Here is an 11,697-nt window from a genome sequence, read left to right as displayed (position 1 = left end):
CTGGACATTCAGCTGCACACACACACACACACACACACACACACACACACACACACACACACACACACACACACACACACACACACACACACACACACACACACACACACACACACATACATACACATACACAGCATGCCATTTTATTGCAGTCTTAAATATGTGTGTTGACTTAGAAGATTACAGATATATAGGAGGGCATCGTCCTGGCAACACATACTGCCGAACGAACATATGCTCAGACAGACAGACAGACAGACAGACAGACAGACAGACAGACAGACAGACAGACAGACAGACAGACAGACAGTACCTTGCGTTCCTCCCCTGCGTCTGTCTCACAACCTGCAAAGACAATAAGCAGGTGACATCAGTCAGTGGAATGAATGGCAGTATGTTAACATGTCCTTATTCATTGCTTATTCACATGGAAACACAGTAGGCTATTTGTAAACATCTAAGCCTCTCCAAAGCCCATACAAACACATGAGGCCGATTCTACTAATATGCCTTTCGAGATAGCAGATGTACAAGCTCGCAGCGCTAAAACATTGGCTATTTTTTTATAGCCAATGCAAAACTCTAAAATTCTTTCCCGGTTTTAATGGGTTTATTTAAACTATTGATCATAGAAAGGTTTACAGTTGTAATGAGAAGCTTCTCTGACATTCAAACTTTGTTCTTTTTTTTTTAAAGGAAGAAAAATATATAAGCTAGTTTGCTCTTGCCTGCAGTAGAAGTGAATAGTATGGAATATTCTCCAGTTGAGTAGAAAATACCTCAAAATCTGTTCTTAGCTACTTTCTACCACTGACATTAATTGTCTGGTGACATCTCTCTCCAGCCTCACGAATGCTGAGTGTGCAAAAATCAGTGCCCACAATCTTTCCTGCGCCCTAAAAATGGCAAAAAGTTTTAAACTCGGCTCAGCAGAATGAAGACACCGAGCACAGACAATAGTGGGTTGGACATCTCCGATGTCTCGTTAAAATGTGTCTGACAACAGAGTTCTATAAAGAACTACAGAAGGCACCGGGGCCGATGGCTTCAGTATGGTTCTCGACTGGTGGTCCAGGGACCACCAGTTGTCCTTGACAGGGTTCCACATCAATACAGCATGGAATTGTGGACACAATCGATATGATTTTTTTTTAAATGAATGCTTCCGTGCACTGCTTTCCCCTAGTTTGTTTGTTTGTTTGTTTGAATGTGATTTCCTGGGTTTATCCTGGCTCAGATCCAATGCATTTCCATAACTCCGGGTTTACAGTTTCCTCTCAATTTCCGTCATGAACCTGACGAACCCTGATGACAAGTCGACAGACACACTCTAGACTTGACCAAAGATGCGTAATTTAAGAAGCTAGCCCAACCCACACTTTGAAATGGTACACAAATGGAATTATCAATAAACATCATCCTAGCAACATACTGTTTGTGATGATGCAAAATAGGAAGCGCTGGAGAAGCCTCACAGCTCAGGTTCGAGGCTTAGAGAAGGTTTTTCTTCTGTTTTTTTTCTTTTGGCTGTGACAGCGCATGGTCAAACTGTGAAGCAGTCAGTGGTGGACAAAGTACTCAACTCCAGTACTCGAGTCAAAGTAGGCTATAGATACTCCTAGTCATATATTATTCAACTACAAGTGAAAGTATCAACAAGATCACATTGAGCTTGTAGATCAACTATTTTCGGTAATATTTTAAATACTCAATAAGATTCATAATGTACTTTTCCTAGAAATGGTAAAAAGTACAATAGTTGAAATTGTGTGCAGTGTAAGTCACAAGTAAAGTACAGATACTCAGAAGATGGACACAGTAGTAAATGTACTAGACTTCTTTACTGTTCTTTACAGCACATTTTATGAGATCATGAACAAGTCAGGCATCGTTACCGTGGCAACCAATGCAGATAAGTCCACGGTATCTGCATACACAAATGTATCCGAGCTGATCGCTTGCAAACAACAGCGAGGATAGTCGTCACTAATTTGAGAAACGAATTTGATTTGCCTGCGGTGAAGCCAAAACCGACGAGAAGCGCTAGAGAGGCGCATGCATCTTCTGAACGACCCTCTGAACTCTCTCACGAGACGTCTCGTTGTGAGCTTATATATATTGCCAATTTTTGCGTAATGTTCACCCAAGAATAGGGATACTAAAGGTTTTGATGGAGCCATTTAGAGCAGTGGTTCTCAACCTGTGGGCCCACCGGTGGGCCGTGAGGATGGGCCCCAAAATAACTGGCAAACTAAGATTTTAACCCATTTAAAACCGGGAAAGCCTCTGTGTCATTTTAGATTTTACCGTTGGCTATTCAAAAATAGCAGCACAGCGCGCCATGCCGTGCCACGCTACATCTGCTGTTTGTTTTACTTTTTTTTCTTTTAAAGATCTTTAAATAATTTAATCATTTTGAATTCTTCTGGGGGTATTTCAATTTAAGAGGTCCTTGGCATGAAAAAGTTTGAAAACTACTGACTAGAAGGCATTTGTAGAATCGGCCTTAGTGATAATTAAAGTATAATACGTTGGTTACATTAATCCAAGCTGGAACACAATCGATCGATTGATCGATTGATTGATCTGACTTATGTGATAATTACGTTGTCAGATGGGTGGGACGCGAACACTTTCAAGATTTTCAAATGGGCCCTGATCCAGAAAATATTGAGAACCACTGATTAAGAAGAATATAGACACTTTTTCTCCATAAAACAACAACACATTTGATCATTCTGTACAGCAAATGCACATGTATCTCCATTTTCTGTCCAGTATTCACATAATTATTCACTGCACGTATGCAAAGGATTAGTAAACCCCAGGAGACTTATGCATGAAGTGCACGGCGGGATTCATTTTACAGAACTCCAGGTATGGAATGTCATGCTAAAAATTGCTACGGGGAACATATTGATCGCCCACTGAAACCCAAAACAACCACTGCCCACAAATCTCCAGATTATCAGGTTAATATAATATGTGATATCTAATATCTAACACATGAAAGATGTGTGCACTTCCAGAAAATCTGTGGGCACAGTGCAGTTACGATGACACTTAACCTTGGTTCGACATTAAAGATGCCCAAGCACATGACAGGCAGTCGTATAGATAAAAAAGCATTCAAAGGTACAACTTTTAATACCAATGCTTTGCAATATATCAATTTAGAACTGGCCTACGTGGAACGATGCAAGTTGGAAATGCATGCCCCACCCAAACTCAAGACCTACGCTGTAGACAGTATCATTTGTTTTGGGGCGGAAGTTGCGGGATTTCGGCGGAAGTAACGCTCAAGGAAATGACGTCGACGCTTTACAAATCAGTTTACATTCTCAGTGTATGAAACAAGTGTTGTGATTGGTCGAAAGAACATCGTATCCGGGGGAAATGCATCTGACGGATTTTCCGGACGACATTTCCGTATTTCCGTACATTTTCATATGAAAGCAGGGAATCATGGTTTCAGATTGACATAGTTTGTTCAGTTTGACCCACCAGTTTTGGAGATATGGCTTATAGAGTAATATCTTGCAGAAAACAGCGAGTTGAGAAAACAGGCTTGAAAGGTTCACTTCTGTGGACTCTTACACATTACACCTAGCTACATGTTTAAGCATTTATTTCATATTGACATGTCAATTTCAGCTCTGACATTTATTTCAGACATGCTTTCAGTATATGTGAAGAGTCTGCCTGTGCTATTAACTCATTTTGCATTTTAAAAATATATAGTTTTTCTCCTCTGGAGAAGCTGGAGGTTGCACGATGACAGCTAGGCTCTCAGTCAAATCTGGTCACCAGTTATTATGTCTGTGTCCCTTTTATGCCCAAATATGGAGTCTATGCAGATGTCAGAACAGCATTGTGATGTCAGGCCAGAACAGGCCAGCTCCATATATGGAGATCTAGTGGTGATCAGGGGTGATCAATTGGCTAATTTGGGCCCTGTCCAGAGCCTGGGCATGCGGGCCCTGTCCAGAGCCTGGGCATGCGGGCCCTGTCCAGAGCCTGGGCATGCGGGCCCTGTCCAGAGCCTGGGCATGCGGGCCCTGTCCAGAGCCTGGGCATGCGGGCCCTGCCAGAGCCTGGGCATGCGGGCCCTGTCCAGAGCCTGGGCATGCGGGCCCTGTCCAGAGCCTGGGCATGCGGGCCCTGCCCAGAGCCTGGGCATGCGGGCCCTGTCCAGAGCCTGGGCATGCGGGCCCTGCCAGAGCCTGGGCATGCGGGCCCTGTCCAGAGCCTGGGCATGCGGGCCCTGTCCAGAGCCTGGGCATGCGGGCCCTGCCCAGAGCCTGGGCATGCGGGCCCTGTCCAGAGCCTGGGCATGCGGGCCCTGTCCAGAGCCTGGGCATGCGGGCCCTGTCCAGAGCCTGGGCATGCGGGCCCTGCCAGACAACAGTTCTCGAGTTATGTGGATTACAGACGTACACAGACGATTTATAGATAGAAAATGTGTAGAATGTGTGACAAAAAATATATAGGCTATATAGAAAATAAAATACTTGTGAGCTTGTAGATCGGCCATGTCCACTATAAAAAACTATATGAAATATGGATAATGGATTCCTGTGCGAAAGCAATATACAAGAAAACAAACATGTAGCAGATACTATATGAATGAGGTGCAGCAACGGTAACACGTTTCAATGCCGCTTTCCAGTAAACAGTTCTAATACTAATTTCAAGCTAACCGTAATTTTGAAACACACATACCGACACAAAAGGTTGGACGACTTAAACCGATACTCGTGGGTTGTGGTGTGAAAAGTTAAACAAGGTAGAGGGTAATAATGTGTCAGGTTGTCACTGAGCGAAAGTGGCTTTGTGAGTCCTTAACGAGAGGAAGTAAGAACTTGGCACTGTGTCAAGTTGTATGCAGCACTGACAAACATTTATCTCACAGCCTGGGGGGAACAAGTTAACTGCTCTGCGAGAGCACAATGTCAGTGGTCTGGGGACCTCCAGGGGTACTTAAGGGGGTTTCAGGGGGTACCCTGCTAAGTGACTGCATGGTAACTCTGAGAGTGTACAAGTGGAACCAAATGGACTCGTGGTGGTCCCCGGGCCGAATGGTGAGAACCATGCAGTAGACCACTCTGAATTGTTTAGGTCTCATATGTCCAGCTTTTGGTGTATGTGAACAAACGTTGTCCTACACAAACCCATTGACAATGAATGGACAATTTTGAGTGTTTGTGTAAACACAAACATTGCGTAACACAAACATTGAAGACGAAGGTGAGGACGCAAATTCTGATTGGCTGGAATGAGATGATGTATGATGATGTGCGATGGTACGATCGCCCCTCACTTCACACGGGTGTGATTTATTTTTCTTTATTTTTGAGTGGTGCAAACAACTCCAACAACCAGCTTTGTCTGTATGGAGCCATTTAGAGCAGTGGTTCTCAACCTGTGGGCCCACCGGTGGGCCGTGAGGATGGGCCCATACCTGTGTACGTGTCCGTGTACCTGTACCCGTGTCCGTGCACAGGTGAGCATGGTTGCTATGGTTAGTGTGTGACGTCACTGACATAGCTGATCAGACTATATAAGACCTTGCACCACTCAGTTCACACGGTTGTGATTTTTTATTTCAATAATGGCCATTCATGTAAGCTTTAAGAAGTAAATGGCTGTGATCTATAAGAGGGAACTGTCTCTTTAAGAAGAGTTGGGTTAGGATGATAATGTTCAATTGGTTGAAATATTGAGTGTGCGGTCGACAGTGGATGTCACAAACGTAACATCCAGACTTGTACAATTGCTCCGATGAGCACTAAACTTGGAATAAACACTGTTCAAGGGCCTGCCTTGACAACGGTCACCCCAGGGGCAACGTGTGGCCCGAAGGGGCCACAGGTGTACCAAATACAATCTGGCACAATCACTGTTCAGGGATCTGCCATGGGAATAGTCACACCCAAAAAAACTAAATTGCATACATACTGTATGGGGCGTTACAGCAGTGCTACAGCAATGTTAAACACAAGCTACTATAGCCATAAGTCTGTGACCATTGATCTGATCAGCCCAATATAGCAGTCTTTTGAAAATGGGAACATCTATTATGTGAAAATATTCTGATATTGTCAATATTGACAATATTGTTCAGAAATGGAAAGTTTAATGTTGTGGTTTTATTTTTAAGACAGGCAGTGTGGACATTGTTGAACATGAAAAACAACACATTAAAACTCATACTAATCATGTATACACTAATTTGAATTCTACTAGTGTGATTCAGCTATGATCTCAACCTAAACTATGGAAAACAAATTCTTCATGAACCAAAGTAGTCTACTCACTGAACTCAAGCAATATTCTCAAAGTGGGGTCCAGGGGTCCTTGGGGGTTTCAGGGGGTCTCCAGTAAAATGAGTCAATATAGCAGTTCAATATAACGTGATCAGTTGAATCACGTTAACCTCAATACTTAAAAACAAAATCTTGAAGTAAATCTTTATAATTTCGGTTTGGGATTTGTAGGAAAAATGAATATCCTACTTGCACAAAAGTAGTGAAACTAACAGATCTACAAGCTCACAACGCATTTAGATTGTAATTTTGAGCTTCTGCTATTTTCACTATTTTATACTACTACTACTACAAATAATAATAATAATAATATTTAGGATATAATTATTATTTGGACATAGGCCACCCAATGATTTGGGGGTCCTTGACATGAAAAAGTTTGTCACTGATCGACAAAATGTGTTCCTTCTCCATCTGGCATGGTGTCTCACTCTCAGATAAGTCATACTGCAGAGGAAGTGACACAGCGAAGCCAAAAACGCCACGGTGTTGTTTCCAATCGTGTGGAATCTAAGCAACGCAATGCAGTTCATCACAGTGTGGATGCCATGGCGATACATGCACAACACACAAACAGCACTGTGCTTCTCATTCCAACACAACAGCAGTGACATTCACCTTCTGTGTTTGACGAGAAGTATTTGGGTACATTCACCCCAAGATTGCGGGAGAGGCCCTGTTTTTGTACAAAATGACACTAATTATGAGCACAGCATCCGATTTCCGTGATTCTCTGTAGGCTATACGGAGAATAAAAGAGAATATGCACATTCGTCCACCACTGCCATCAGGTATGGAAATAGAACATCCAGATGAGGTGACCATGGAAATGACTGTCCTCATTCTAATGTGACTGTGATTTGACTCTCATCCTCCTGATGAAATTATATGAGAGAGAGAGAGAGAGAGAGAGAGAGAGAGAGAGAGAGGGGGGGGGGGAGATAGAGAGAGAGAGAGAGAGAGAGAGAGAGAGAGGGAGAGAGTGATGTTACGTCATGATGATGTACGATGTTAAGAGCGCCCCTCACTTCACACAGGTGTGATTTCTTTCTTCTTAAGTGCTTAGTATTGATACAATTGATTATTTGCGTTGCAAAACGATTCGATGCCGATTCGATGCAGATTATTTGCATTTCAAAACGATACGATCCAATACAAAGACAAACGATACGATATGTTGTTTCCATTTTTATATACTACATTTAAAATAAATAGACAGACAGACGCTTAAGGCAGAGAAACAATCAGAAAACACAATCAGGAGAAATTAGGATTAAAAGATAGTCTATAAAAGTGAGTCTTAAGTAGCGATTTAAAACGTGGAACCGACACAGCGAGCCTGATTTCCTGGGGCAATGCATTCCAGAGGGTCGGGGCCCTAAAGGCAAAGGATGTGCGACCTGTTGAGTTCAGGGGCCCCTTTGGTATAGATCCCATCCAACAACGTAGAGTCTGTGGGGGCCGGGGGGGCAGGGCCCCCATGAGGAATTGGACTAGGGATCTCGGCCCCCATGAGGAATTGGACCTGAATATATATTCGCCTAAACACTGTGACGTTTAAAAAGTGTTACAAATAAGTGTTTAGAACCTAAACGCTTGAGTTTAGTGTGAAAAGAAAAAACAACAACTTTTTTTTTCCCCGCGGGGAGGCGGGGCGGCACGGCCCCCTTGAGGATTATGAAAACGATTCGTCCCTGATCCCATCCCATTTGTGTGTCGTGACTCAGGGTGAGACAGGAGGGAGTATGTTTGTCTAAGTTGAAACATCTTTGCATAATTCCATGAGAGCACTCTATCATTTGCATGGTTCAAATAGCTTTGTTTTTCAAACAATTTAAATGCATTAAAGCTTTTTGGTTCTCAAAGTGGCGTCCAGGGACCCTCTGGGTTCCTTTGCGGGGTTGCATTGCAAGCTTGTAGATCTGTTTTTTTCAAATATCTGATGTGAGACGGGTATATATAGGAGTTGGGATAGTTCACGCCAAAATAACTTTTTTCTATAGATTACTCAACCCATAGAATTCATGGATATGTTTTAGTTTTTTTGTCACATTCCTAAGTGACTAATATGGGAACCCATCGGCAAAAAAGAGGAAAAAACAGCACCCTCTGCTGTTTGTTTGTTGAATTTGCCTCTGGGGCCGCTGCCCAATAGAATGTTGATAACAGGATGTTGGCTTGTTTGGTCCACCCTCAGCCCTCTACTTCCGATATTATTAGATGACTACAATGGAAGCAAGCCTAGGCCCTAGTCTGTTAATAAAGTATTCAATCAATCATACTATTTTCCCTGAATGAGATGAATACACAAATTAAATGTAGAATTTAGTCATTGACGGTCACATTATAATTGCCTCATCAATATCGGTGAAAATAATCTAGGACTAGGCTCTGTGGGTTGACTCCTACGTCTCACCAGGTCCACTCCTGCTCTCACAGGTCCACGACATGTGCGTTGCACCAGACTCCCACTTCATTCAGGAGTAGTGGATTCTTGAGCCGCAATGGTTCCGCAGGCTCCAGCTGAGCAATGGTGGTGCTGCAGGCTCTGCTTGCGGCTTGAATGGCTCTCCTAAAGGCCTCACCGAGGGTTTGTTGGGCTTCCTCTTCACGGAGGACACAGGCTGGGGTGCCAACCCATACTGCTGGGTGCCGTCTACATTCCGGCTGTCACCCGTCTCTCCAGTGGTCACCAGACTATTCCTGGTTGTCACGTAGTCTATTCATATGAGTCATTATAAATAGAATAACTAAAACTAAAAAATATTGCATGGATGCACATGGGACGTATCCTCAGTGATGTATCCCAAGGTCATCAGGGTTTCGGGTCTCTCGAACATTATACCCCTCACTCAGGTGACCCAGCCGGGGTGATTGAGACCAATCCGACGCTACAGATTATATCGTGCATCACTAGTGCGTGCGTGCGTGTGTGCGTGTGCACGTGTGCGTGCGTAATCACAGATATAGTGTAACTTCAGTCACTTCGCACTTGCAGGAAAGAGGAAGTGAGGAACGCTTTAAATTTCCTGTGACAGGAAGTTGTCCGTCAACTATTAATTACTTCAAAATCTGTCAAAGGTTGTTTTCTCATCAATTTAGCTTGATTTCAAGATGGCAGGACAGATTATAGACCAGTAGTAGTTCTCAAACATTTTCATACATGTCAAGAACCCCCAAATGTATATGTATTTAATTATACATGTAACACTGTACCAGTAGTATGACAAAGTAGGACATCCATTTTACTGGAGAAAAAGCTGAACAAGTTGATGGAGATACAAGGTTATATTAACCACTTAATCCCTAGACGGTTGATCGTATCGGGTATCGTATACTGTTAGCCTGGTTAATAAACCAGACCGAATCAGCCGTTGGCAAAAAAAAGTTGCCTACCAGCGGATTACGGTCTGGCGAGGCTCAGTAGCACGCCTCTTTCCTACAGCAGAGAACAGGTCGGACCAATCGGGACACGGTATGCAATATAGGCGGGCTTTGGTACAGTGACGTTCAATGCTTGAGACTTTTGACTGACAGTAGCTCTGACCAATTGCGTCAAAGAGAAAATGTTCCCCGGGAAATGAAATCCAAGTGGAGCCAGCCCAGACTGATATACCGCGACAGTGTTGTGTGATATTAGTCTGGTTTATTAGCCAGGCTAGTATACTGTAGTTGTTTTTCTTCTTTTTCTTGTGTATTGTGTTTCTTGCTTGTTCTGTTTTTCCTCTGATCTGTACAGCACTTTGGTCAATCTTGTTTTAAACGTGCTTTATAAATAAAATTTGATTTGATTTGATCGGACTCCGTGTAGACGAGACTCTATACTTTTCTGTTATTGTGGGAAGAGTTTGCTGAAAATAACCATAAGTGTTGGGTCAGCTACATGTAGCTTAACTTGCTCAACACTGGTTTTAATTATTTGCAGGAAAACAGCCACGCCCAAAGTCGATTATAATAAACAGATTTTTAACACTGCTAGTGTCCAGTTTCTGGCCATGTCAGAATAGGCCGACATTTAATGAAAACAGGAAAACACTGGTTACAATATCAGAAATATAGTATCTGCTATGTCAGTCTTTCCCAGCACCCCTAATTCTCAAATCTGACACAAGCATGCAGCTAGTGTGCAGTAACCTTAATTGTGTGAAGTCAAGTGGCAATAGGCCATAGAGCCTTCGTCCTACTCCTTCCACCCAGCACTCCCTGCTGACAGGTGCCGCTCCCAGCCCATAGGAGTGCACGTAGTGACAAATATCACCCTCCCCGCCCGGCTTCCTTCCCCTGAACACGTGCCAGTTGTGCTCGCTCGTGGATTCAAACCCCACGACTCTGTGGTGGTGCATGGGCAGCTAGCTATACCACTACGCCACCCGAGGGCCCTATGCTACAATCCTCTGCTGTCCAACAACCTGTGGTGCACAGGTTGTTTGGACCGGTCGCCAAAAGTCCTCTCATTCAATTCACATCAGTCTCTGCAACATATACTATTTCAGGTACACTTGAATCCATAGTGCCACGTCTGACACTCTGACACTGTTTGATTTGCAAATTATTTCAAGAGCTCCACCCGCCTGGTCCTAGAAGGAGTTTAAAAGTTTTAAAACAAACGACCAGTTTTCTTCTTCTTCTTCTTCTTCTTCTTCTTCTTTTGGAAATAATACATTTTATCAATACTAAGTACTTGCGCATTGTATTTAGCCATTTTAAGAAGAAAGATGGGTTTAATTACTTTTCCATTCCATATAGCTACACTTGGTCTATCGATAAATGTATGTATTCTGTGTTCATGTCAAGGCGTGGGTTGGTCTATTTGTGTTCAAATACAATGTCCATATGTGTGGGTTCCCCAGATAAATAATCCATAGTTAGTTTAATAGGAACCAAATGGCCTGTAACTCTGAGTGTACAAATGGAGAAAAAAAAGAGAATCATGGAGAACCCTGAAAAATATCGAGGGCATGGATATATAAGGCTGTATGGGGGAGATGAGATTGCAATATTGCGATGATTATTATATACTGTATTTGGTGTGTGTCTTGTGATTTGCATATCGTTATGTTGTGCCGTATGTGTTGTCATGTTAGCGGTGTGTTGTCTAAAAAAGAATATTGAAAAGACAAAAGTCATTATTGCACTAAACTACGAAATGACAGGTCTCAAGTCGTGTTGGTAATGAGACCACCCCCCCCCCCCCAAACACACACACACACACACACACACACACACACGCACACACACACAGCATCCTAAAGGCCTTTAATCAATTTAAACAGATCTGCAACAGGCATTACAAGCCGAGACCGTAGATACTGATCTGATTAAGTTTCCACGGTTGTTGTCGTTGCCTGCAGTGAGACATCAGTTTTAATTT

At 43.1% G+C, this 11,697-nt stretch overlaps 1 protein-coding gene across 1 annotated transcript in view; it reads right to left on the bottom strand.

The window, feature by feature from the left end:
• The window catches only part of basp1 (brain abundant, membrane attached signal protein 1), a 41,358-nt gene that overhangs the window by 24,398 nt on the left and 5,263 nt on the right, over positions 1–11,697 (bottom strand). The window contains exon 2 of the mRNA XM_079530567.1: positions 314–345. The gene's annotated coding sequence lies outside the window, so the exon portion shown is untranslated. The remainder of the gene's footprint in view (positions 1–313; positions 346–11,697) is intronic.

Source organism: Electrona antarctica, assembly GCF_951216825.1.
Source record: "Electrona antarctica genome assembly, chromosome: 19".
In the NCBI taxonomy this organism is placed as follows: Eukaryota; Metazoa; Chordata; class Actinopteri; order Myctophiformes; family Myctophidae; genus Electrona; species Electrona antarctica.
Note: the sequence above shows the minus strand (reverse complement) of the source record. Positions and strands in the feature narration are given on the sequence as shown.